Source organism: Pinus tabuliformis, chromosome 6 (genome assembly GCF_031772625.1).
Source record: "Pinus tabuliformis cultivar Carrire ecotype Pingquan chromosome 6, CPIR1, whole genome shotgun sequence".
NCBI lineage: Eukaryota > Viridiplantae > Streptophyta > Pinopsida > Pinales > Pinaceae > Pinus > Pinus tabuliformis.
Genome location: NC_142292.1, coordinates 1,339,712,447 through 1,339,739,376, shown reverse-complemented (window position 1 = coordinate 1,339,739,376; position 26,930 = coordinate 1,339,712,447).

The following is a 26,930-nucleotide window of genomic DNA, read 5'->3' as shown; positions in this document are numbered from 1 at the left end:
TGGTTTGCATCTTTATGCTGGGGGCATGTGAACTTATAACAAGCATAGTTTTTCGTTTCAAGCTTGCATAAACATGAAACTGAATCCGAGCATAGTTCTTTTCCTGTGTCAAGCTCGTTAAAAAATGAAACAAATCCTCCTCTAATTGAGTCGAGAGTTTGACTAGACCTCATAGATGTTAGGTTGTACGTTTAGGTTAGTTATTTCAGTTTTTGCATAATTTTCTTACAGTTTTAGGTCGAGTCTTTCAAATGATCTCGTAACTCAACCTTCATTTCATCCAACTGGTTGAATGAAATGAAGCTGAGGGGGCATGCGCTCTAGCAGTTATGCTTAGGGGGCATCAAGCACAGTTTTATCTCTGTTTCAAGCTTGTGTAAAAATGAAACTACTCTGAAGCATAGTTTTTCTTTGTTTCAAGCTTTTGTAAAAATGAAACCTATCTCGAGTCAATTTCAGTTATTTTCAAGACTCGTTAAACTCATGAAAATACCGAGATTATTTTGCTATCTTTCATTCTCGTAAAACAAATGAAAATGCCGAGATCTTTCCGTCTTTTCCTACTCGTAAATTAAATTGAAAGTCGGCCATATGAGTACATTTTTATCATTTTTTCGAACTCATTAAAATTTACGAAAAAGTGAAAACCATGAGTACATTTTTATCCCTTTTTCGACCTCGTTAAAACTTACGAAAAAGTGAAACCTTGGAGTTCTCTTTTAAACCCTTTTCAGACTCTTAAAACATGAAAAGATTGTCGAGCGTTTCTTTTACACTCGTTAAAACGGAATTAAAAGACGGTCCCCTTTTAGCTCTTTTCTGACCGCAAAATTAGGAAAAGATTGCCGGGTTTTTGTCATTTCAAACTCGATAAGGAAATAAAACGACGTGTCATTGATCGCTTTTTACTTTTCAGGTCAACGACACTATTATGAAAGTACTCCTTGGTCGCAAGATCAAGCGGTTCCCCCAGGTATTATTTTATACTTTTTCGGGCTTGAGGGACACAAATATACGAAAAAGTTCAACGTGGAGTCTCCTTTAGTTTTTTCAGACTCTCTAAAATTGAAAAACGCCGAGTTTCTCCTATACTGGGCTCGTTAAACTTTTACAGTAGAGGACCTGTTCAATTACAAACAGGAACGAACCACTCCTTCCTAGGGTTCGAATTTAAACTAGGTTGGACTCGTCCGAAGGATGAGCTTATAATCAAGCATATGTTATCCTCCTCAAGCTTGTTAAAAATAAAGAGGTACTTGCCAGAAATGGTGGGGGAAAAGAGAGAAGAATGAACCTGTTTGTTACCTTTTATCTCAAAAGAAACTTTATTACCACTCTTGAACACGACACTTTTCATTCACCTGGGTTGGGAAATCTTTTACCTCACAGTTGATCAAACCACTTTGAAAGTCTTTAACCGGGTTCCGGGGATTAACTTTGAGTTATTCGTCACCAAGCCATCTGTCGTGTCGTTATGTGTTCAAGAGGTCTGCAAGCAAAAACTTTCATCTGCAAAATACTTGTCATCCATTTGACCATCCCTGAGTCAGTCCTTACAGCAACATTTCTTCAACTTGAACAATGATTTCGTGTTGCGGGCTTGCCTGCAACGGGTCGCTTTCTATCGACATCGACACATTATCTAGAAAGATGACTTAGGAATCGACAGCACCTTGAAGTCTGCATGCATCAATGGCAGGTTTCTCGCCTTTGACGTTAGTTTACATCATTGACTTTCGATCAAAGGATTCCGTGGAGTGTTCGACATCAAAACATCTATTCACATTTCACGGGTTGTGCTTGGTACTTTGAGAACCATTGACATTACTGGTGGTTTCTCTCACGCTTGTTAACAGTTTACATCATCGACTGGTAATCAAGTGGTTTCTAACATGTTCGACATCGAATCATTTAATCACATGGCTAGAATCGTACCAATTCGGGAAGTAGAAGTGAAGACCCTGGATCTAGTTTCTACCATCCAGGCTGCGAGGAGTTTTGTATTCATTATCTATGTAGACTAATCATAAACAGATGGCTGCATCCATACTGTGTCTACAAAAGTCTATAAAAATGATGTACTGCAAGATCATTCCTGTATCAGAATAGTTAGTCCATTAGTTAAAGTTTTGAATCTGAGTATGGGAATGCCTACCTCAGTGATGATATAATCTTATCCATGTATTTTGTGTTGAAAATTGCAGGTTCCAACCAGGCCATCCACAAGACAATCCTTGAAATGATAAAGCGCTTCACCCTTCCTAGAATTACAAAACCCTACTCTATTCCAGGCTTCGCACTTTAGGGGGCAATCTGTTACACTAAAAAATGTCACCTTGACTACTTACAGTTAGTATGGCTCAAATCAACAGTCATGCTACCCTCTTAGGCAAGTCTCATGCCTCTGTTATCCATCTCAAACTCAAAGAAGAGAGAAAGTCTTGTAAAAACTATGTTTATCTCTGGGGTCGCAGGTTCTCTCTAGCCTTACCTGCGGGGACGCTGACCATGTTCACAAAATCTGCGTCCATGGACGCTCTGTATGTTAAGGGACAGGTGCGTCCCTCTGTAAAAGGAAAAATGCGCGAGTTTTATCTTGAAAAAGTTACTTGTGGTTACTTCTAGAACATTCTAGAGGTCGGTTTGATGAAATGGATGCGCCTCCAGTTGGTTCATGTATCTCTATTAAGGGGGAACTTATCCCATCAATAAGGGAGCTATCCCACCCAAAGAGGGGGATGATCCCATTGATAGTGGACCTGAATAACCTCTTTACAGCACTATAAATAAAGACATTGAGCCAGAGGGAGAAGAGGTTGAAGCTATACATTTTCTTTGGGTAAATGCTGCAGGAATTAGGACTCCCATTTAGAACCTTGTGAGGAGAGATTGTCTTTGCTTGATTCTACTTGGAAGTGGGTGAGCTTTGTCAAAGTAGAGGAAAACCCTTGATGGACCCTGGGAGGAACTTGCACAACACCAAGGCCAGGTTGTAAGAGTTTCTTTGTTTCGTTATTAATACAAACTGGTTTATTTTTCTCAATAGCTTGTGTTAATGAGTTATTTCATGTGTTCCTTGGTCTGCATGTTGAATATATGTTTTATTATATGAAATGCAAGTGCTTGGTAATTGTTTGATTGTTTGTGGTTGCAGGAATTGACTTGAAGGAGGAGCTCATCCGGATCGGCAAGGACGGACTACAACAACCGCGTTTTTGGAATAAGGTAAGCCTAAACACTTGTAGTTTTCATGTTTTAAAAGGTATATTTAGAGAAAGATCACTCCATTTTGTCTTGTTTGTCGCTAGAGAGTTTAGACTCCTAGGGAGGTCAGTTGTGTCCGCACAAACGACTTTTTCCGCCACGACACTATTTGTATGGTTTTGGTTCAGGAAGATGATGCTATAGCAGAGCACGTAACCTATTATCTGAGCCAAGGCTTAGTGGTCCATGAACTGCATATTCTCCCATTTATAAATTAGCTTTGGTAGTTGCCCATGTCATCCAAAGACTTAGACTTTATATTCTTCTTAGAAAAACTTTTTTCTTAGTAGTTGTAAATCCATTTCAATTTGTTCTTAGAACGCAAGTGATCGGGAAAAAATACAATAGATGGATTGTCATTTTACAAGAGTTTGATCTCGAATTCATGTCAGCCAGCTCTAAGAAGTCATTAGTATTTGCAGAATTGATCTTAGAGTTTCTTTGTGAGGAGGAACTAGTTTGTGAGGAATGTTTTCCCCGTGATAATATTTTTGTTATTTCCTGGCAAGATCCTTGGTATGGAGATATCATTATATATCTCCAAACTTCAAATTTTCCTCTCACTTTTTTGAAGGATGAACATAGAAAGTTACATCACCTAGCTAAAAGATATGTTATTATAGGTGACACTTTATATCGTCGCGGGGTTGATTCAATCCTTAGACATTGTTTAACCTTAGAAGAAGTTGAGTCTGTGCTAAACTATTTCCACAGTGGATCTTGCCGTGGTCATCTATCTAAGCTTGTAATAGCCCCAAAAAATTTGTGTGCTAGCTACTTTTGGCCCTCAATATTCACGGATTATGTTGAAGCGGTCAAGAGATGCCACCCTTGTCAAGGTTATACTTAAAAAATGTGCGTACATCCAGCTTTGCTCTTTCCTTTGATTACCATCAGTCCATTCACGAAGTGGGGTATTTATTTTACTTCTTGTAATATGCCTTTGGCAGGAAATCATATGTGTATCATCGTAGCTATTGACTACTTTAATAAGTGGGTCGAGGCTATTCCCACTTTCAAGAACAATGGTGAAAAACCAACTCTGTTTCTCTTCAATCAAGTCATTTCCCAGTTTGGTATTCCCAAAGATATTTTCACTAACCATAGCAGTCATTTCTAAAACCACATTATGTTTGAATTAGCTCTTAAGATGGGTTTCCGGCAGGAACAACAATATCCTTACTATCCTTAGGCCAATGGGCAAGTTGAAGCCATGAATAACTCCCTAAAAATCATCCTAAAAAGGACAGTTAACAAAGCTTGATCTAATTGGCACATTATGTTATATCTGGTGCTTTGGGAATACCAAATGTTAGTCAATATTGCTACATGTTTTATACATTTTCAAATATTTTATGGGTTGGAATCAATTTTTCTTGTGGAATGTGAAATTCCTTTCCTTAAATTAGTTGTTGAACTTCTTATGGATATTTCTAGGTTTGAGTAATGTCTTGTTTATTTGGAACATCTTGATGAGCAGTGTTGAGATGCTACCATAATCAATGAAGCTCATAGAAAGAGAGTAAAATCTCAATATGATAAGGTTGTCCATCCTAGGGTTTTCTCTGAAGGCGACCTTGTCTTGTTTTATGACCAAGGAAAAGATTCCTTGGGGGAAGGAAAGTTCAAATCTATGTGGTATGGTCCCTTCATTCTTAAAGAGGTCCTCAAAAACGGAGCTTATGAGTTGGTTGATTTTAAGGGAAATGAGTTAGCGGAGCCCATAAATGGGCTCTATGTTAAAAATTATTTTTCCTAGGCTTCAGCCTAGCATTTTTCTTGGTTGTAAGTATTGTATATTTGTGCATATATTACTATCGGTTCATAGTGATGTTGATACTTTTGATATGCTTTGGTAGGTATTGATGGATGATTTGATATATCTAGGGTTCGACGATGGTGCTAGTAGAAACACTTGGAACCTTGCTACCGCGACTTCGGTAATTTATTATCCCTTCAGCTAGTTGTTGGTTTCAAGAGTCATATGTACCGGTCCTAACTCAAACAATGTTGTCGAATATACGGTTGCCATTAATTTATGATTTGAGGCAATATCTCTTAGTATTGATTCGTTAATATTATGCTTGGAATGGCAACTGGTGGTATCTCAATTAAATAACATCTATCATGGTAGAGATCCTTATTTATATCACTAATTTATGAGAGTGCATTTATTACAGAGATCGTTTATTTATATCACATTTATTCATATTCAACGATCTAGAAAATTCATTTATAGATTCTATCTCTAATCAAGCATTAGATTGGCACATAAATCATTCATCACATTAAAAATAAAAAATAAACGGAGAGTCATCTGTACATATATGATCATCACAGTGAAACCATTGATACATAGATAGAAGTTTTATGTTCAAAATAATATACAAAATTGGGACAAAACAATCTTACAAAATTAGGGCTTATGCCCATAATCATGTCTAATAGAAAATATCTGGTCATCCATCTATGGGTCCTGCTCAAGGTGAGTAGCATAGAATAAGATGATGGAATTTGCCACCCATCAGAACAACCGCACCCAATCATGTGTCACTTCTACCATGTGCCTTTGCATCTCCTTTGGAAGGCATTCTATAGTTGTCATAGGTATCGGGTGAGTCAGTCTCACCAAGTTTCTCTGCACAGTATGGAGAGTCCTTTCAGTCTCAGTTGTGGCATTTTCTGCATCGCTTCCATGACACGTGTGCCTAGATCGACCGTCAGGTCTTACTATTCCAACATATGTGTCACGATAAAAATAATTTTGTAAGTATTTATCTCATCAAAATATTTTTTAGTTTATTTATACTTAAAATCCAAAAAATCTTAAAATCTAAAAAATTAAAAAATATTTGTACTTATGGCTCACCATGATGCATCTAGTGGCAACACCATATCTGGATCTATTCTGAAGTCCATGCCTACATGGGGCAGTCCTTAACAACTATGACTTGTTTTTCCCACGAGGAGAAGAACTCGTCATCAAAAGTGTTTCTAGGGACCTCACTACCCCCTAGTCTCTTCATTAGATCATCCCATCTACCCATTTGAGAATCCCTTGGGTTTTTGATGGTGGAAAATAACTTGGTTTAAAGCCCTGGTACTCTCTCAAAGAAAAAGGAGCACAAGATGGTTCGATATCCAAAGCCTTTTGTCTTACATTTTTGGATAGATGTAAGTTTCTTTTTCATATTGGCCAAGAGGGGTGTGCACCAATCAAAAACTATCATAAGATACTCTACTGCTAGACTCATCGAAACTCGAGGAGCCTAGTGTAGAGAGGCTAGCCCATTTACTCTAGAAATGGTAAAGAGAAGGGTTCTTGAGGCTAAACTCTCTACATGTCTAATTGCAACTTCAGTTCCAATCTTCTATGTGTTTCCTAGGCAGTAGATTCATACATAGCCCTGTACACTGAGGATGCCTCTTGTTCATCCTGTCAAATTGACCTTCTCTCCTCTTCGAGAAAGACCAGTGATAAAATAGATATCCTCTATTTCTATCCTTAGAGGCATTTGGTCAACGATAAAATCATATTCTACTGGATCCCAACAATGTATCAGCATCTCAAGCGATCTAGTATTTTCCTTCATATTTGGAATTTTGAAAAAATCAATAATTCACATCCTCTTAAGGCATCCAATGCAATTGGATCATCCATCACTACATTATCAATTGCACTATGTTCCCTTTCTCTCCATGTAATCGACATTCTACAAAACAAATGTTTTGGACCATTAAAAATCATGTTTTATATTTTAAAACTACACACACGTAGGTTCAATATATACATAGTTGCATATAGGATTGTTGTATACAAAGTATTTCATGTCCAACCCACCTGCACACAAAGAATAAATTTTAAACTATTTTGTATGCTGATATTTTTGAAAAAGACATTCTAAAGCAACAAATTTACCTTAAAATCATTTAGAAGATTACCTAGATAGTTGAATTTTGAATGAAGGGACACATTGGATGGATTGAGGTTTCTTGAGTTTTTTTCTCCAGAGCTCCTTCACTCACTTGTTCCCAACACAAATGAAAAATTGTAAGTCAAAATGTCCATATATAGGTTGACATGTAAAAATCAATTTTTTCAAAAAGTTCATATTTTATTTGCAAAAATTTATGAACTTTGTTATCTTTTAGGCTTGGAGTGTTGGGATGGGTCATTTTTCACGACACTTTGGAGATTTTCAGAGACCACTTTGATTCCATGACCGCAGACCTATCATGGTAGGTATCTTTGTTTCATTGGAATATAGGTTAGGGAATATCATTTTCCATTGCATTTCACATACTAGCCTCCATACTATGATATCTTGGCCATATGGTCAACCCAATCATGTCTTGGTTCTTAAACCATTTTCACTCACCGACTTATAAAATCATGACCTATGGTAGAGCCAACCTTTACATGGGCATCTTAATTAGATTCTCACTAGCATATGTTGCCCATGTTGATATACTGTGTAGGCTCAGTAGTCCTCTTTAGTCCTGCCATGACTTGTGCATTGAAGCTTCATTCTCTTACTTCTTCACTATTTTTTGGCTTTATACCCTAGAGGCTCCTTTGTGTTGAGTTGTATCACTCCATTTCATGTTGATTATTTGTACCTTTTGGCCTTAAGCTGACTTCATTTAGACTCATGTTTAAGCCTCTTTTTTTGGCAGACCTTTCCGCAAAATCAACAGTGCAATCACTTAGCCTTTTCATCTTGACACCCTTTTCTCATGGAAAGAACATTCCTTTGAGTGTTATTGACCAGTTGCATCACCTTGAATTTACCATAGGAATGTTCCCTTCCAAGGAACTAGTGCATATGTATCTGGACACTCGTTCTCTCCACTGTAGCATAGGCATTCTTTTATTCTTGTTCAGGCTTTCTAAATATGAAAAAGACAAAAAAAAAATATTCCAAAAAAGAGCAGGAATGAAACATTACTTCCATGATTGATGGTAACTAGAGTATATTGTGTCTCCCTTGAAAAAAGCACTCGAAATTAAGTTTTTTTTTCCATTGGGATGGGCTTTAGTTTGAATTAGGAGAGCCTTAACCTTATTATTGAGTCAGTATCCTCTGGTTGGTTATCTGTTCCAATCATAGGCAGAGTTTGTTTGTGCCTCTTGCATGAAAAACTTATAAAAACTTATCATATGCTTCCATATTGTCACATTTGAGTCATGCTCTTGTTCAAGGGAAGTAAACTTGAGTCAGCCTTTCTGCGGTGTCTCTTGACTTATTTTCAATTGGCCATCTTTGTTTGTCAGAATCATGTTCGCTATCACATCATCTATTTGGTACATTTTTCATGTTGGTTTGAGAAGGTATCCATTGAATTCTTGTTGGCAGGTCGTATCCTTATCAGCTATGACAAATTTATCTAGGAGTAGACCTAGAGCCGAACCCTGGCCCTATTTCCATCATTGATATGTGACCTTGTGCTCAACATTGATTAGTGTCTTGGGTAATTGACTGAGTGATTTCCCTTGTGTTCAACTTGAGCTTTCATTATCGCACATTCAAATTCATGAAGTACCTTAGTTTCCATTTGACCCTATTGGTGGATTCCTCACCTTTGTGCCAGCTTTCATTATCTTTTGGTTCAGAGGGTTTCTGTAATGAGCTAGCCACATATTGTGTATGCTGGAAACGTGGTTCGGTTTGGTTACTACATCTTTATTCGTATGATTCCTTCCATATTATTGGCCTGCAGATTACACTCGCACTAGATCGATGAAGGATGCCTTAATGTCTTGCCTCCAACAGATCTTTTCCCATCAACTTCAACTCATTCCTTTGGGAACAAGGTCTAGAGTTCATTTGGTAGTACCTTAGGGTTTGCAGTCCTCAGTGGTAGACTCCTTCACTACAACAGTGGGAATACATCATTGTCTCCTATTTGATAGATTATTCCAGATGTTTGACTTTAGATAATTTATTCACACTTGTTAGATTGTATTGGGTTCCTTGTCTCTCATCATCATTATGAGTGAGTAGTATTGGATTTGTTAACGGTATACATCAATGACTGGTAAACAAATGATTTTTCACATGGTTGACTTTAGATAATTTATTCCCATTGTGTAGAAATGTACCATGGCAATCATTGAAGAAATCGGGTTTGCCTTAGCATTTGTTGGTTCACTTGGCAATTCCTCCAATTTTTGCTAGTGACACCATCTATTTTATATGTTGTACTTCATCAAAGCGAAATCCTTTATGTTGGCACCTGAGTTGTGTGCAATACCATTTGTTCCACTATTTCACTTGGTACTTTTTGGATCAGCTTTATATGTGATATTGTGACATGTACTTCTATGGATATGATCAAATGATCCATTATGTATTTTTAGTTCTCTTATACCTGTATACATATTGGGTTTGCTTTTGTATTTTATATGTGTACATGCTTTATTATCTATGAGCATGGGTATGCCTTCCTCAGACAAGAACTTTCTTTCTGATATCTTCCATTGGCTTGGCAGGCTAAAATCTGGTGAACTCCTCTAAGGTCCTGGCATGATTCTTTCTATAATATTAATACATTTCGGCCATCATGTACCCCTTCTGACCTAATATATTAGGGGGAATCTGTTATAGCACCATTTACCACCCTTCGTAGATTTTATGCTCTGTGATATGGCCTAAGGCAACCCTTCCCTACCAGACTTGCTCCATTTTCTAAAAAACAATGTTCTAAATTTGATACTCTTCTTTTCCATATATAAAGTCCATGTATGTGCAGGTCAGTCTATACCCAACCCACGTATATGTCTTAAAACATTAAAAAATATATAATCTACCTTAATTTAGGTTGTTTTTATGGGATTGACCTGTTACCCACCTACTATAGCCCGTGGCCCAACTGTTTCCCAACTAAAAAAAACTAATTTGGAGAAGTATAAATAAACCTCCATGGGAAGCCCTAAGGGAGGAGAGAAGAGATTAGAAATTGATATTATAGTTGATTACATCCCTAATCAAGTTTGAGTATATCCCTATGCCTTCTACACTCCCAAGTCATAAGAAACCCTTGTTTCCTTCTTGAGATGTCCATCATCTCTTCATGACATCCTTGTGTATAGTTATGGAGGAGGATTGTTGAGGCCTGGGTAGGACGGATCGAGAGGTGGGTTTCACTTGGAGCTGGCGTATGACTCAGGTTGTAGTTATTCTCTATTTTCTTTAGTCTACATTAATAAAGAGTTTTTTTCTTGTTCCTCATGATTATGGTCTTTATGGTTTAATTTGTGTCATGATTTGCCTATAAAATCTTATATTAGTGCTTATTTTCTTACATGCTTATATGAACTAAGACTTATATCATGAACTTGCTTTCTATTACTGTTGTTGTATATGCTTTTTTTGAATGAGTTGCAGGTTTTAAGGCATTGGATGAAGCAGAGTGTTTGGACCCTAGGAGAAGAAACTCAAATGTAGGACCTCCAGGTAATACCTCTTCTTCCTACTTCAATAGTTTAAGTATTAGGACTGCTTATTTATATGTTTCTTTATGTTGTATGCGCTCCTCTCTGTTGGGATTCTCAACCCAAGACCCTAGGGTGATTCTACCTGTAACAAAGATGTAGATTCTTTCATGAAATATTTAAAAAACCAAAAAGATACATTGTAGGTAAGTCACGTGACTTCAAAATAGTCTTAAAATAGGGAATGGTATTTGATCCCAAGTTAATGCAATGCTTCCTCAAATGACTTGATGAGGGAAGATGCAATGCATTCAAGGAGTGAAAGGAATTATGGTGAACTATGTTTCTATATTCATACCAAAAATTCATGGTGAGACCCAATTGCAACCTAACAAACATATCATAGAAAACACATCTTATGATTCTTGACACCTGATCTATAAGTAAATTATTAAGGAAGATATCAAGTGAAAACCAATGATGTTGATGAACTATTTTCATATATCCAATCCAACACTTTTTTTTGTGTGACCCAATTGCAACCTAACAAAAATATCATACAAATAAGGGATCATGATGCTTGACACCACATCCAAAAGTTGAACATTGAGGAAAAAATAAAGAGATAGCCAATTCTTTCAAGCTCATGAACACCAATTCCAAAATGTGCAAGTAACTCTACTGAAGACTAAAATTTGGAATGTGCCTAAGGATGGGATACAAGTTTCATGACAATATTTTTTTGTTATAGATCTCATTCTTACAGTTAAGGTCAGCCCAATTAGAAATTGGTGGGTCAAATAGCATAGGGGCTGTACAAGTAGATGTGATTTATTTGGAGGGATATTCTCATCCTCTCAAGCCAACATTACGCAACTTACCTCACTATCTTAAATGGCATCAATGACATATAGTTAGAAACAAACCAAATATGGGGATGGAATTAACTTACAAGAAAAGTAGAAAAATGTTGTAACTCTTTAAAGTTAAAATTGAACTAAAAGAATCAGAGCATTCAAGAAAATGTTTGGCAATAGCCGATGTTTTCAAAGCTCACAAACACCAAATCCAAAATTTGGAAGTAGTTTTTTTTTGAATTCCTTTGAGGATAATATCTATCCTTTCTTACTTCCAGTTATGTTTCCATATTTAGGTGCAATTACCACTTTGGAGTAGCATTCAGTTGCAGGAATCGATTCATTTCATGGTGTAGTGTTTTCTTCTTCCAGTAATGTTTTAACCTTTGACGAATGCTGGTCCATCAGCTTTTGATTGATGCTAGTCTATAAGAGGGGGTTAGTCCAACGTTTTCCTCATCTTGGAGTTTTTTGCTGCATAGTGTTTCCTCTTCTTCATTAGGTAAACCATAAAGTTAAGGATGAAAAGTTAATTCCCTTAAATCTCTTTCCTCCAAATTCGCAGGCTTAAGGGGCCGAATAGAGGAAATATGTCTCGTATTTATTTATTTTTTACTCATTTATTGAAGGATTGCATTTAGGCCATCTAGACAGGTATGTTGTGTTACTCTTTCTTCTTTTTTCCCAATGGGATTGATGTTTTCCACAATCCTCTCACCAATTTTTCTTGAATTGAAACGATGTAACCTGATACATTTTTAATAGAATCCCCTACAATCTTTTTTTACTCTAAGCATTTGTAGAAAGAAAAAGGATGTGATATCAACCTTGAAAAGTAGTATATTATTCTCTATGAACAAATCGGATTAACCATAGTATTTTGCAATTTTTTCTTAATGAATATTAAAAACCATGATATTTTTATGTGGATAAAAATATTACTCATCAACGACACCAACATTTTCATGGTGTTTGGGACAAGGTATATTTTCTGAGAAACATATATGAGTTGAGGTAGTTCGTTTCGATCGGTGGCAAGCCTACCACTATGTCCTAAAACACCTATGATAGGAAAGACACAAAGAAACCCTACATTTAGAAGGGATAATTGTGAACACAGTTTCAAAATAGCTTCACCATTGATTTCAACTTAAACAATATTTTAAAAAAGCAGTTGTCATAAATACTATGGAATGAAATAGAAAACATGTCAGCATATAAATACTAATTGAAAAGAATGAAATACCTGTATCATCCCATGATGGTCCCAGGTAGTATTTCTAGGCCAAGGTGTTCTATCTCACATAATCCAGCTTTCTCAAGGAACTTTCTAATATTTAGCAACAAGAGAATGGATTCAGACCTTGAGCTCTTCATATTCTCTCTAGAAATGATTGAAAAAGTGTAATCAAGATACTTATCAAAAGTTCAAAAACCAAAATAAAAAGAATCAATAAAAGTAGAAGCAACAGGTAGCCAATTATTTCAAATATACCTATCTTCATTGGGCTGCATTATTTTATAAAGGAATGTTTCATTTTATCCTTAGGATAATGTACCTTTTCATAAAATACCTCTCTAGAGCCCTAACTTCAATATCAATTTTTTTGAATGAATGGAACCCATTTACTTTCATATTATGAGGTTTAAGAAAGGGCTTCAAATGATAGCCTTGCAGCTTTGTCATCAGAGACATAACATGAAACTTTATCAACATGATAGTCCACAAAAGGAATTGAAAAAAAATTATTAGTCATGACAAGAGGAGGCTCCTTCATAGGATCAACTGCGCTAACAAAAATATCGACAACAGCCAACCGATATAAACATTCTGCAAAATTTCTCAAGCTTTAGGAGGAGATTCTTCATTATCCCATATTGTCGATATCATCAATTTTTTCAGGGAGCCAAAACAAGGGTGAGTAGATCTCAACCCTCAACTAGTTGATTAGCGTCCATCATTATATGTAAAAATTGCTCCCTCAATCCATTGCTCCTTTCGTTCCCATTTCTACTAGCATTGGTCTACATGATTGTGGTAATGGCCTGATTTTTGAGCTTCATGAGGATATTCCTCATTATCCCATATTTTCGACATCATCAATTTTTTCAAGGTGCCAAATCAGGGGAGAGGAGATATTGGCCCTCGAGTAGTGGATTAGCATCCATCATTCTATGTCACAATAGGTCCCTCAATGCTCCTTCCACTATTTTTTCTCCTAACATTGTTATGCACAATCGTGGTAATGGCCTGAGCATCACTATATGCCAGGATGCCCCAATGAGAATAGCTCAATTAGAAATCATTCCTCCCATCGTGTTTGGGTAGGCTCCTTCCGCTCTCATATCTTCTAGAAACAATTTTTCTAATGGTTTTCATGTGTGTGATGATGGATCTGAAAATAAGTACTGTGAACAAGACCTAGTATATGTGAATTTGTTGGCCACCATTCCTCCCAAAATGTTGGTCTCTAAACCCCATCCTTGTTCTGGTTACGTAATTTCATCAACCCATCACACTATCTTAGAATTCAATATAGATTATTTGAATTGAATTTCCGATAGCCATATTTCATTGCCTTCTTCTTTCACCCCATTATCCTCCCCTACCCTCATAAATCTTCCTCCAGTAAACCCCAACCTTCCCCATTATCTATCAACCCTATTATTTGGTTTTGATCTTTTTTAATTAAGTTTCCAAACTAGCATGTTCATCCATACACAGCCAACCATCTCATTTGTGGCCTTACTCCTTCCTCTAATTCGTAATCTCCCATGTCTCTTAATTCAAATTCTCCCTAGCTATCAAAACTTCCTCCTTCCCCGTCTCTTACTCCTTATTCAACTTCGTCTTCTCCTTTTCACAATGTATCTCTGGTCGATAACAATGTTTGTCTCCCCATTCCTCTTTTTCTAGCCCTCAATGAAAATCTAAATGATAAGTTAACTTCCTGCCCTTCAATTAATAAAGTAGTTAATTTATCGAGTTTAGAATTCAATCCTAACATTTAGGGAATCTTAGAAAAATGGTTAAGTTTTTCCCTACTTCCAATAAACATCCCTATAGAAGACATTATTTGCAACATAGAATATGGAATTAAATACCAGCCTAATATTAAAAAGGTTATTAGAGAAGATTACGTAGTTGTTCTTAGGAAAAATAAGCCTATAAAGAGAAAGATAAGAAAATTTGAGTTCCTTTCCCTTAAATGGACTAATTGATATTAAATAACTAAGGGAATAAGGTGAAATTGACGAAGCTCCAAGCACTACTTCTTCAAGTGAAAAAAATGTGCCATCAAGGAATCACATGCTCTAAAGAGGGAAAAATAGGATTTCCAACAAAATGCAATAATTAATAAGTGGTGGATGAATAGAATGAAGGATATTCATCATGATACTATGGAAATTTAGTTTTTCTCTACTGCTACACCCCAAAGTGCATTTTCTTAGTAGCTTGGGGTATATATGTAGTGACAAAAAAAATGAAGGTGGAAACACAAGTAGAAGAAGTGGCATATGTTATGTATGAATTTTATTTCAAGTCACCTTTTCTTGGTAATTTGGGGTGTAGCAGTATAGAAAAGAAAGGATATAGTGATGAAGGATATTCATCACGATATAGTAGAAAAAGTCACATATGTTATGTTTGAAATTTAGTTCAAGTTGGGGAGTAGGCTTAATTATTCAAACATGTCCAAAATGTTTTATCTTCATGAAAAATCCAACAAATGATATGGTTATGGTAGTTCCAATATCTCTATGAAGGGTGATGGTGATGAAAAACCACATTCGCTTTTATGTGGATTGATATAGAGGTTAAAAAGGACTGTATTTCTAAAATCTAAGCCGATAAAGTTTCTAACCACATTGTGGGGGAAGCTTGTCTAATGGTGCATGAAGTTCATACAAATTCATCCATGGGGAGTAATTAAGTCTGTAGATGAATTAAAGTGGGGATTCATAGCTAAGTTATAGAGGTTAAACATTGAACAACATTTTTCGACTAAGCTAAAGGAGATAAAGAAAATGTTTGGAGAAAGTTATTGGGAGTGTGATGAAGAATAACAAAACTCGATAAAAAAAAATTCCTATATTATCTATGAAAAACAAGACAAAGATTGTTACTCTTTAATAGTGTACCATTAATGCAATACACGTCTGTGACATAGATATATGCCTTATCTTAAACCATAAAGATAGAATCATGTAGGGTGAACATCTATTTTACTAAAAATTGGCATGCTTGGTAGGATCTAATAGAGAATTATATAAGGAGTTCCTTCTAGGTAACTGAGAAGCTATTGATATTTCTAAAGGGGGTGGCCTACAAGGATACGTCAATAGCTATTGATGCAAGAGCATCATTTCAACAATTTAGTTCAAATTTTTTATTTGTCCCCAAAAGGTCTTAGTGATTTCTAGAGGTGGAAGTTGGTTTACTTGTTTGGTTTTTAGGGGATTTGAATTTATCTAGATATTTTTGGATCCGATTGTCTTGTAATGTATAAATAAATCCCCTAAGCATGAGAATGTAGTGATGGGAATCGTTAGAAAATAAATTTGTAGTCCCACTCAATGGGCACATCTTCTACATCGTGTTCCTAACATTTATTGTGTGATTTCATGTGAATTAGGTTTTATTGTATGATTATCTAGATATATTGAGTTATACTAAGGATGGATGAGATCATTTTCACATCTTTTATTTACTAGAGTTTTTTTGTCTAACTCTAGTTCTCAATCTCTTTATGTGTCATAGTTAATAGTTAATGAATTGATAGTTAATAGTTGATGTACACATTGTTAATTTCATGTTAAATGGTGATTTATTGTGGGTATTTTGGTTTTCGATATGCCTTGAATGTTGAACATGGTCAACATATATAAACAATGCATGGTTAAAACATGGGATTAGAATATTTGGGTGTTGTAGCATTCCAAGAAAAGGAAATCACATCAAGGCTGAAGATGAATCGATATCATCAAAGCATTGTGGCATGTAACCATCCAAGAAAAGAGTTGTTGATACCCTATTATGAATTTTGGTAGCTCTGGAATTAAGATTCAGGTAGAGCATGAACAAAATGTGCGGCATTGGGGATCATATCCTTGCATTCACAATCTAATCAGAAATCAAATATTAGAATAAAGGATTAATTAGAGAGTGTTTGTTTATGAGGTTTATGAATAAGTTCATCATATTCAAACTTCATTGATAGTAGCTTGTTTAAAATTGTAGTTTTTAAATTATTTTAATTGCTTTTGCACAAACATCAAAAGTGTTGAAGAGCCTTTCATATAGAAGCACATCCATGTTTTAGTGCTTCATTATCCTCATTATATTAGTTAATGCTTATGATTGAAATTTTTGGTGAAATTTTTATATTTTTATTATTGGATAAAATCTAATTTTTGTAGTAGGTGGCAGGAGCGGGAGCGGTGATACATTGCCTTGACGAACATGGAGAAACTAGATATGCTTGGAATTTAGGCACACCTACAAATAACAAAGGTGAATTCCTAATGTTGTGGAAAGCACTAGATATCACCAATAACAAAGCCATAAGAAATCTATATATTATTGGTGACTCTATGATAGCCATTAGAATGATTTTGAAGTCTCAATCGACAAGTGACTCTTTCTTCCCCCTTCTAGTGAGAAGAATTTTGGTTCAATTGTAACATTTTGATGAACTCCCCCTTCACCATTTACTGAGGCATTTAAATGGGGAAGTAGATGATATAGCTAATTGAGGAGTGGAGATGGGGATTGAAATCTCATAAATAAATGAAATTTCTCAAGGTTTCATCCTTGTTCCATAAACATATGGAATAAATCTTCGAACAAAGAGCCATAAAGGATGGAAAAAAAATGGAATCGAAATCTTAGGTATTAACCCCTCACATGCATGAGCAAGTGGGAGCGATACTATTCGAGAGTCCACCTGGAGGCCCAATACTTGTACGTGTTCTTCCCATGACAGATCTAACCAGGATGAGGGATAGATAGAACGCACCAAACCCTCATGTCATGGATTTATGGAAAGATGTATTAATGAAGCAGGTTCACCTACATTCCTTCCCTCATGTCTCCCTTAATTCTATGAAGGGAATGTTGGTTGGGTCTCTTGGGAAGGACAAGAATGCATTAAATATGGAAATCAATGAGCTTCCTAGTTTAATAGTGACCAATGAGCGTAATGGTGTGCATTCAGATGGACATGGTCTATACATGTTAGTCTCATGGTACATTTGGGGATCCTTATTTCATTTTTCCTGGTGCTATTCTCATACTATTTTGATTCTCTTGATGATGGCGTCAGAAGGTGACCAACTCTTAGAGTCTTATATGTAGAAGTGGAAGAATGGAATGAAGTTTCTCTTCAAGTTGATAATGGCCATAATTGACATTTTGAATGATAATATAGAGCTACTAAAGAATTATAGGGAGACAAAGGCTCCCTATGAGATGCAAAATTCGAAAGTCTAGAGTAAAAAGGAAGATTATTAAGTTGGAGGTTGATTAGATGACCAATAGTATATAACTTACTAGTGTCGATATATTTGCAAAAGTCCATGAACTCCTAGATGACAAATTTGATACTGTTCTAAAGGAGTAGCTTGCTCGTATAACCCCAATGTGCTTCTAATTCCAATCATCTATGAGCATGACCAAGAAACCCAAATTTATATTTTGAGCTTACCTTCTCAGTTCCTCGGGAAATTCGTTTACCCCCCTCTACATAGAGTCACTCACCTTCCAAGTTCAAGCATCCCCTTCTCTTCTTCTTCATCCTTTGGGAAATCCATCCCTTGGTATGGACTCCTTATAGCGGAAGGGTCTAAAACTAAGGCAGTCCCGCGTTATCACAATTTTAAGGGTCCTAGCATGATTCATGGTAACCAATTTAAATCATTAGCATTAGTGTGTCATAATGGCCCCATTATTCAAATATTTAATCTATGTGACACTTCACATTTCATATATTTCAACTGCAACTATTTATCTTGTAGCCAAGTCCATCCACCCAACTGGCGAATTTCATGCTTTCATGCATCATATCACACATGCCTCCATAATTTCCATCATTAAAGAAATGAAAGAACTTTAAATCATACCTCACCAACATTTCATTCATGAAGTGAACTTGGAATTATCTTTTAATTCCTTTCATATCAAGACAAATTAGCTCATAACCCAAACCATCATAGATCAAATGATTGAATTTAGGTTCATAAAACAAAATCTCAAAAGTCATGAAATACTAATACTTATATTGGTTACCTTCTTACTACTTGATTTGCATACACTAAATCAGTAGCCAATTGAGAAAGCACCCAGTGCCTTCTCTTCACTTTAACCATGTACATAGACCATATTGGTTTCCTCTAGGTAAGCATCTAGTGTCATCTCTTCACTTTGACCACATACACACACCGAATTGGTTGCCTATTGACAAGCATCTAGTGCCTTCTCTTAACTTTGGCCACGTACACACACCGGATTGGTTCCGACTTGGAAGTCATCTACTACATTCTCTTCACTTTGATCTAGCACACACACCAAATTGGTTTCTTGTCGGCAAGCATCTAGTGCCTTCTCTTCCCTTCTCATTGATTTAAAATTTACTAAGTTATTCATTCGCCTCAAAATGAGTACTTAATCCCAATCGCAATTTTACTATTATATGCACTACTAAACTAGGTAGTATTCCATCGACATGAATATAAGTTTGTTTCACATTTGTGTAGGCACACATAGTCCTATACCTACCTGTGTGTGGCACTACACAATACAATGCCCCAGATAGCTCCATACCTTTCTAAACACTTTTGCACATACACAACACACAGACCAAGATAGTCCCACACCTACCTATCTTGGGCACATAAACACAACACACAGGTCTAGATAGTCCCATACATGCCTGACTTGAACACATTTAAAAAAAAACTTATATACATGGTACAACACAACACACATATAGAATAATATAGTTTTTTCCATTCCCCTACATAGAAAATTCACACGTAAAACCGAAACACATATACACATAGCATATCACAATACAAAATATCACAATAATCCATATACCATCTTGTCTCTCATGGTATATCACCATTTTTTCATTAATTCATAGACCACCTTATCTCTCATGGCATATCACCATGTTCCCATTAATCCAGGGACCCCCTTGTCCTAGGCATGCAAACACATGTAGGACAGTTTCAATGCATGTTGAGGAGTGTTAGGGAGTTCCAGGGGAACACAAGGGAGAACTAGGTCGAAATTCTTGGAAATTAATGAATAAGAGTGTTTGCCAAGGGTTATCAATGAATTCTAGGTCTCCTAAGGATGAATTGTTTTACGATAACTTCATAATAGGACTTGCAGGAGACACTTCTATAGTTGTGATAAGGTGTCGACAAAGTAGTTTCAGAGAAAGGGAGACTTTGGGTTGGGCACAACATTGTTTTTCCAATGACTTAGTTTGGTTCCTAATTTGCAAAAAAAGGCTATCTATGAAGGCATGACATGTAGGAAGTTCCAAGGTGTTCCAGGGAATGGGAGGAAGTAATAACACATGCTAGATAGTTCCAAGGCATGCCAAAATGTGTCAAGATCCAGGGTGTGGTGCCAATGCATTATAGGATGTGTTAGGGCCAAGTTCCAGGGACACACAAGGGAGAACTAGTTTCAAATGCATGGAAATGAATGAATAAGAGTGTGACGAGGAGTGTCAACCCGTTTTAGGTGTGCTGGGTGTCAAGAAGTGCTAGGATGTGTTAGGGAGTGCCAAATCATGTCAAGGAATGAAATGGATGCTAAAACATGCAAAATAGTGCCAAGGGATTGTTAGATGTACCAGGTGTTATTGCATATCACGATGTAAACCATGTTTCTTAGTTTTTTGATGCGCACAATTGGATGTGAGCCTTCTGTTTGTAACTTGTTATGTTTTATGATTTGAGATTCAACATGAGTATCCTAATATGAGTTATAGGAAGTTATTAGGTGTACGAGGAATAGTCTAGTTGTAGTAAATATCACTTGGTCAAGTTGTTGTACTTAAGGCAGGATTTGGTTGGGTTCCAAATTTGAAGAAAACGTAAGGGTAGTTGTGAGGGCATGATAACTACAGAGTGTCAAGGCATGCCAAGGAATGAAAAGGTGTGCTATAAAATGTTAGGCAATTTCAATACATTTTGAGGAGTGTTGGGGAGTGTCAAGGCATCACAAGGGAGACCGAGGAAAAAAATCATGGAAATGAAGGAATAATCATTGTGGCAGGGAGTGTTAATGAATTCCAAGTGTCCCAAGGATGAAGTGTGTAAGGATAATTTTAGAATAGGAATTTTGATGAGGAAAGCCTATGATTTCAATAAGGGATTTGAAAAAGGTATTTTCAAACAAAGGGAGACTTTGGGCTAGGCACAATAGTATTTTTCCATAACTTGGTTGGATTCTCAAATTGTAGAAGAAGTAAGGCTATCTATAAGGGCATCATAGCTAGGGAGTTCCAAGGTGTGCCAAGGAATTCCAAGAAGTGCTAACACATGCTAGACATTTGCAAGGAATGTTAGGCATGCCAAGAAATTCTAATATGTGTTAGGTGCTAGGGTTTGGAAACATTAACACATGCTAGGGTGTGTTAATGAGTGATAGGGAAGCATAAGGGAGCACTAGTTTGAATTGCATGGAAATTAATGAATAAGAGAGTGTGATATGGAGTGTTGGCAAGTTCCAAGTGTATTAAGGAGGGAGTGATAAGGTATGATAGGTAGTGCCAAGGCATGCTAGAGTGTCAGGGAAGCATGCCAATATGTAGCAAGTTATAAGGTGTGCCAAGTTGATTTTTATGTAGCTTGAGAGGTACTCCAAGCCCTAATGTTCAATGGTTCAAGGTAAAAGTGCCAGAAGTAGGTTTGTGGGCTTAGAACTCGAGGCTGGGGTTTTTAACCCATTGATGTTTTTTCCAAAACTGTAACAAGTCTGCGACATGTGATAATTGAGGATGATATCTCTCAGTGAGATGATTCTAATGTGATGAGAATCATCTGATTTTGAGTTGTTGATGAAGAGTTATGAATTTTTGAAGTTATATGATCGAATTTTCACACATGTGTTAGGGTCAGCTTGGTGTTAAGTTGACTTGACTAGTTGTGGAAGCCCCTAGATTGTGACATTATGGAGCCCCTCATTTGTGTATAAATAGAGGGTGAAGGCAAGGCATTTAAGCATCCAAAAGTGCAACATTAAGGAAATGTTAAGGAGGAGGGACAACAACTCGATGAAGATGATGATACCTTTGTTTTTCCACAGGAAAAGAAGACAGAACAATGTCAGTAGCTAGGATTGGTTTGGGAGACTCTTTAACTACGTGGAGGGTTGTCTCATGCCATAGCAAGTATGAGTATGGTAAGGTGTGAATGTAGGTCTGATATGACATATTTAAGGTGTGTTATCTTTGTTTTATCTAGGTCGTAGGTACAGGAGGATAGATGTGGTATGCTACAATCCATACCACCTGAAAAAGGTTCCTACACAGGGTTGTTTGAGGGTGGTATAAGTCCAGAATAACAACACAAAATCAGGGAACACTCCCTTGACTAGGCCAGATTGAATTGAGGGCTGTTTGGGCGGAGATGTAATGGTTGTTGTAGCGTGGAAGTTCCCTAAATATGGAAAATAATGTGATCATACTTGAAGCTGGAGGTTGCCTTATGTTGGGTCAAACTTTTTCCAGTGTTGGATCAGTCTACATTGTAATTTGTTGGGAGCCATTTGTTGTAGTAGCCTTGGGCATGAAGGAACTCCAACTAGGAATAGATCCTGCTATGTAGTGATGTAGGTGTCCCAGTGTGGACAGAGTTGTTATGGTTTGTGGAAGTCAAGGAGGTAGGGATGACCTAGCTTGTTAGAGGCCCTAACCAATGGGCAATTTCAGAGTGAATATTGGAGCCTAGATTTGTGCAATAGCTCCTCCATTACAGAGGAAAGGGTAGATGTGGAGAATTCTATTGGCATCCATGTGTAAGGGTATCCTAGGTGTGGGGATGTCCTTACTAGGTGCATATGCTACAACATATACTTGGTCAATCATGGACTACTGGAGTGAAGCGTGAGAGTGAACCTAGTGTCGACATGATTGTGCACTTATGGTATGTTGGAGGACAACATGATAATGTCGAAGTTGGAGCCTAGTGTGCAACACCTTGATGGAAAAAGGTAGTTACTAGAGAGAGGAAGTTGTTAATATCAATGGTTTTATCAACCAGGAGCAGGTTGTGGAGCCCTAGACTTGCGTGTGGAGAAGGAATTCTACAATAGATGATGGGAAATTCCCCTAACCCATTTTCATTACGGGAGATGGACATATTATAGTGATAGGTAGTAGCCCTCTGTGCCATATGTTCATCTTCATTAGTAGAACACAGGAAGACCATGGTCAAATGAAGTACCTGAGTAGCTAAGGAGTAGTAGTGGGCAAATTGAGAGGCAGTCACAAGTGGAGCTATGAGAAACTCAACAGCAGTCTCGATGTGTTGTGACCTTGATGGACTAAGGCACAACTACTAAGTAGATTTTACAGTCAAGGTTCAGTGCCCAGATGCACTTCGAGCAATAATAGAGGCAGAGCTACAGATCAAGAGTTGAAGGACCGTGCAGGTACAGGGTACAACCAAGAGGAGCTGAGAGAGAATGCAACAACCATATGGTTAGAGTATCTTCTTGAGGGAATATTGGTTGTCGATGGACTCACACCACACCTCAATTTTGTATCTTTTACTAGTGGATGTATGATGGCCATTATCCTTGGTACGGGAGCCATAGATCCTGGTATTAGATGCTTTTTAATATAACTAAGTTGGTTGAAAAAGGTAAAAAGTTTTATATATTATGTGCGTATGTATTTATTGTTGTTTATATTCCAATTTTAAAAGTAGTATCATTGACATTCTTGGTTTGGTAGTGTCAGAGACTTTAAGATTCTATCCTCGAGCCAAGGTCGTGGAAATTCAACATGTTGATGTGTGTTGATGATTGTTAGTGAATGCTAGGGAAACTCAAGGGAGTAGTAGGTTAAAATGCATGGAAATGAATGAATAAGAGTGTATGATAGGGAGTGTTAGTGAGTTCTAGGTATGCTACGGAGGGAGTGACATGGTATGCTAAGAGACGCTAAGTCATGCTATAGTTGTAGGGTAGAATGTTACCAATATGTGCCAGATGCCAGGGTGTGCAAATGCATGCTAGGAAGTGTTAGGGAGTGCAAGGGAAACACAAGGGAGAACTAGATAAAATTAATGCATGGAAATGAATGAGTAAGAGTTTGTGATAGGAAATGTCAATGTGTTATGGATGTGCTAAGGAGGGAGTGACAAGGTATGTTAGGCAATGCTAAGGTATGATAGAGGCCAGGGAAACATGCTAAGATGTGCTAGGTGCCAAGATGTGCCAATACATTTTAGAGAGTGTTAGGGGATTCCAGGGAAACACAAGGGAGATATTGTTTCAAATCCATGGAAATGAATGAATAAGAGTGTGTGATAAGGAGTGTCATCGAGTTCTAGTTGTGCTAACAAGGGAGTGAAAAGGTATTCTTGATAGTTCCAACGAATGCCAGCGTGTCACAGTGACATATATAAATGTGCCAAGTGCTAGGGTGTGTCAATGCATGCTAGGGGGTGTGAGGGACTGCCTTGGAAACACAAGGGATAATAAGTTCAAAATGCGTGGAAATGAATGAATAAGAGAGTTTGATAGGGAGTGTCGGTGACTTTAAGGTTTTCTAAGGAGGGAATGACAAGGTTATATGCTAGGAAATGTCAAGGCATTCTATAGTGCTATGACATGTCATGGAGTGGTAGTGTGTGCTAGGGAGTGCCAAAGAATGCCAAGGAATCTAGGGGATGATAACATGTTCTGCATAGTACCAAGGCATTCTAAAACCTATCAGTTGATATGGCATGTTAAGATGTAAAATATGTTGCTTATTTATTTTACTACCATGGTTGGATGTGATCCTTGTCTTGGTAACTTGTTAAGTGGGGTGAGTTGAGATTAGACATGAGTAGCCTAAGATGAGTTATAGATAGTTATTATGTGAACAAGGTATATGTTGAATTTCCACAACAAATGATAATTTGGGTTTGTTCTTAGAATCTTTTATGCAAACACACTCAAATGCAACAACATGTATACTTTAATGCACAACGAAATCTACACACATTGGGGAATCAACTAGTGCACATGACAATTTTTAACTTTTTCAAACCCTTATTAATTATATTACAAACTATAATACAATAGGCTAGATATCCCATACTAGTGATCGTGGCCCTTTACAACCACAATGATACAAGGAATACAACTAGGGTTTGGTGCTAGTCCTTTGACAACCAATCTATCCTTGACAACACAACACTTGACTTACTTACCGATGGTGGCCACACAGAACCCTTTCCGTCTACATTTCTTGAACACATCTGGCAGGCCCTCTTTCCTACCATTCTGAAACTCATCAATCTACCTCTATCAATGAGCTCAACACCTTTAGGTTATTGAACTTGACTCAAACAAATTTTTCCTCTAGCTGTCTCCTTTTTCCTTCAAGGTCTAAAACATTTAAAGTCTTCAATCAACTATTGAAAATTCCATTTGTGAACATCCATTTGGTCTACCCACGTTTCCATACTACTGCTCCAAGATGAAAAGTCTAGGGCTATAGAGGATACCCTTCTTCTCAGTGAATGAATCCTTTGTAGTACAGTGAACTAGGACTAGTTGGATGGACCACTTGACTACCACTTTAGTCCTTCAAAGTCTACACATCGTTCGGCCCAATACACCTGCCCTTCTACAACTCTTATTTTCATTCACAAGTATAGGACCTAGGGACCTTATTTGAGATACACCTAACAACCCTCCAACTGTACTGAGACTGCCATCAATCTGAACTACCACAGTCAATTATTTTTACTAATCTATGACACACAACACTTTCCTCATCTAGGGCTCTTCAAACCTACCACCTAAGAATGATTTTAGTCCTCTCAAAATCATTGTTCTTGTGTACCAATTTCTTTGTTGTCCAATCTATGAATAGATCTCAACTACTCCTCTTATCATCCTTCTAACAATCTATAGATGACTAAACTAGGGTCACAATTCAACCACTAATAGTCCATTTACTAATTGTTTATAGGATGATTAAGATCTCTATCAAAAACTCAATGGACAGTCCACCAAAATCAACTCCTCTTCATGTCAATCCATTCTTTATATGGTACATTTCTTCTGCTCAATCTTCTACTGAGCTTCCACACTTTGTTGGATCTATTATCTCCATACATACTTCTGCAAACCATATTCTATATATGTGGTCCATATTGCAAAGATAAGACTCACTATAAGGGTCCCAACCCCTTTTCTTCCATGTAGGTTTGTCATAGTATTAAGGGCATATCGTATGGGCTAAACATGCTAGGAAACCACCATAACTAGGGAATTATACTTTTTTGTAATTGCTTTAGAATAGACCTTATCCACCTATAGAAAAACAACAACTCTTTCCTGCATAAGAGACTCATCCTAGCTCATATGGATCCATAGATTCTAGGGATTTATTTGACTGAAACTTGACATCAAATTGAGATATCTATGGACCTAAAACTGGAGTTACCTCAGTGAATATTATACATGCAAATACTTTTTCTTTGGCCCTAAATTCTAGTGCAGGTCCTCCATTTGTGTTGATATTTATCATAGAGCTTATGACCTATGAAACACTGTTGGCTTATATGGGCCTGACCTAGGTTCGGAAGAATTATTTAGCCAAGAAAATCCCACAACTACCAGCCCTTTCGGCAACAACCCACAAAGCGCAGACTGAGGTCTCACCTAAGGTAGTAGGGGAGGGTGCTCGAACTAGGTTTCTGCACCCTCGGGATGTCTAGATGTGGTCTGAGAGGTTCACGTGCCATCCTGCAGCCTCGCACTGCACTAGATCCGCACAGATCTTGATAATATTAGCTTTCTCTTACCACATTGACTGCAAATCTAATTTATTCAATTAAGTATTTTAACCCAAATCTACTTTGAGAGGTCTTTAAGAAAACATTTATTACTTTCATTTAGTTTGCATATTAAGTTTAAACCCAATTCACAAGTACTCAATAAGCATATGTGTGCAGATCAACACAGTTTCATTAAGCATAAAAGAACATAGTTGCGAGAGTTCAGAATTAACACAAAATTTAGAAGAAATTGAACACCCTTACATCTAGATCTGCCCTACGCACTTAGCTACAGGGGTTTGCGCACGCAACTGCAGGCTCTTCCGGGCCTCTGTGCACACAGCTGCAGA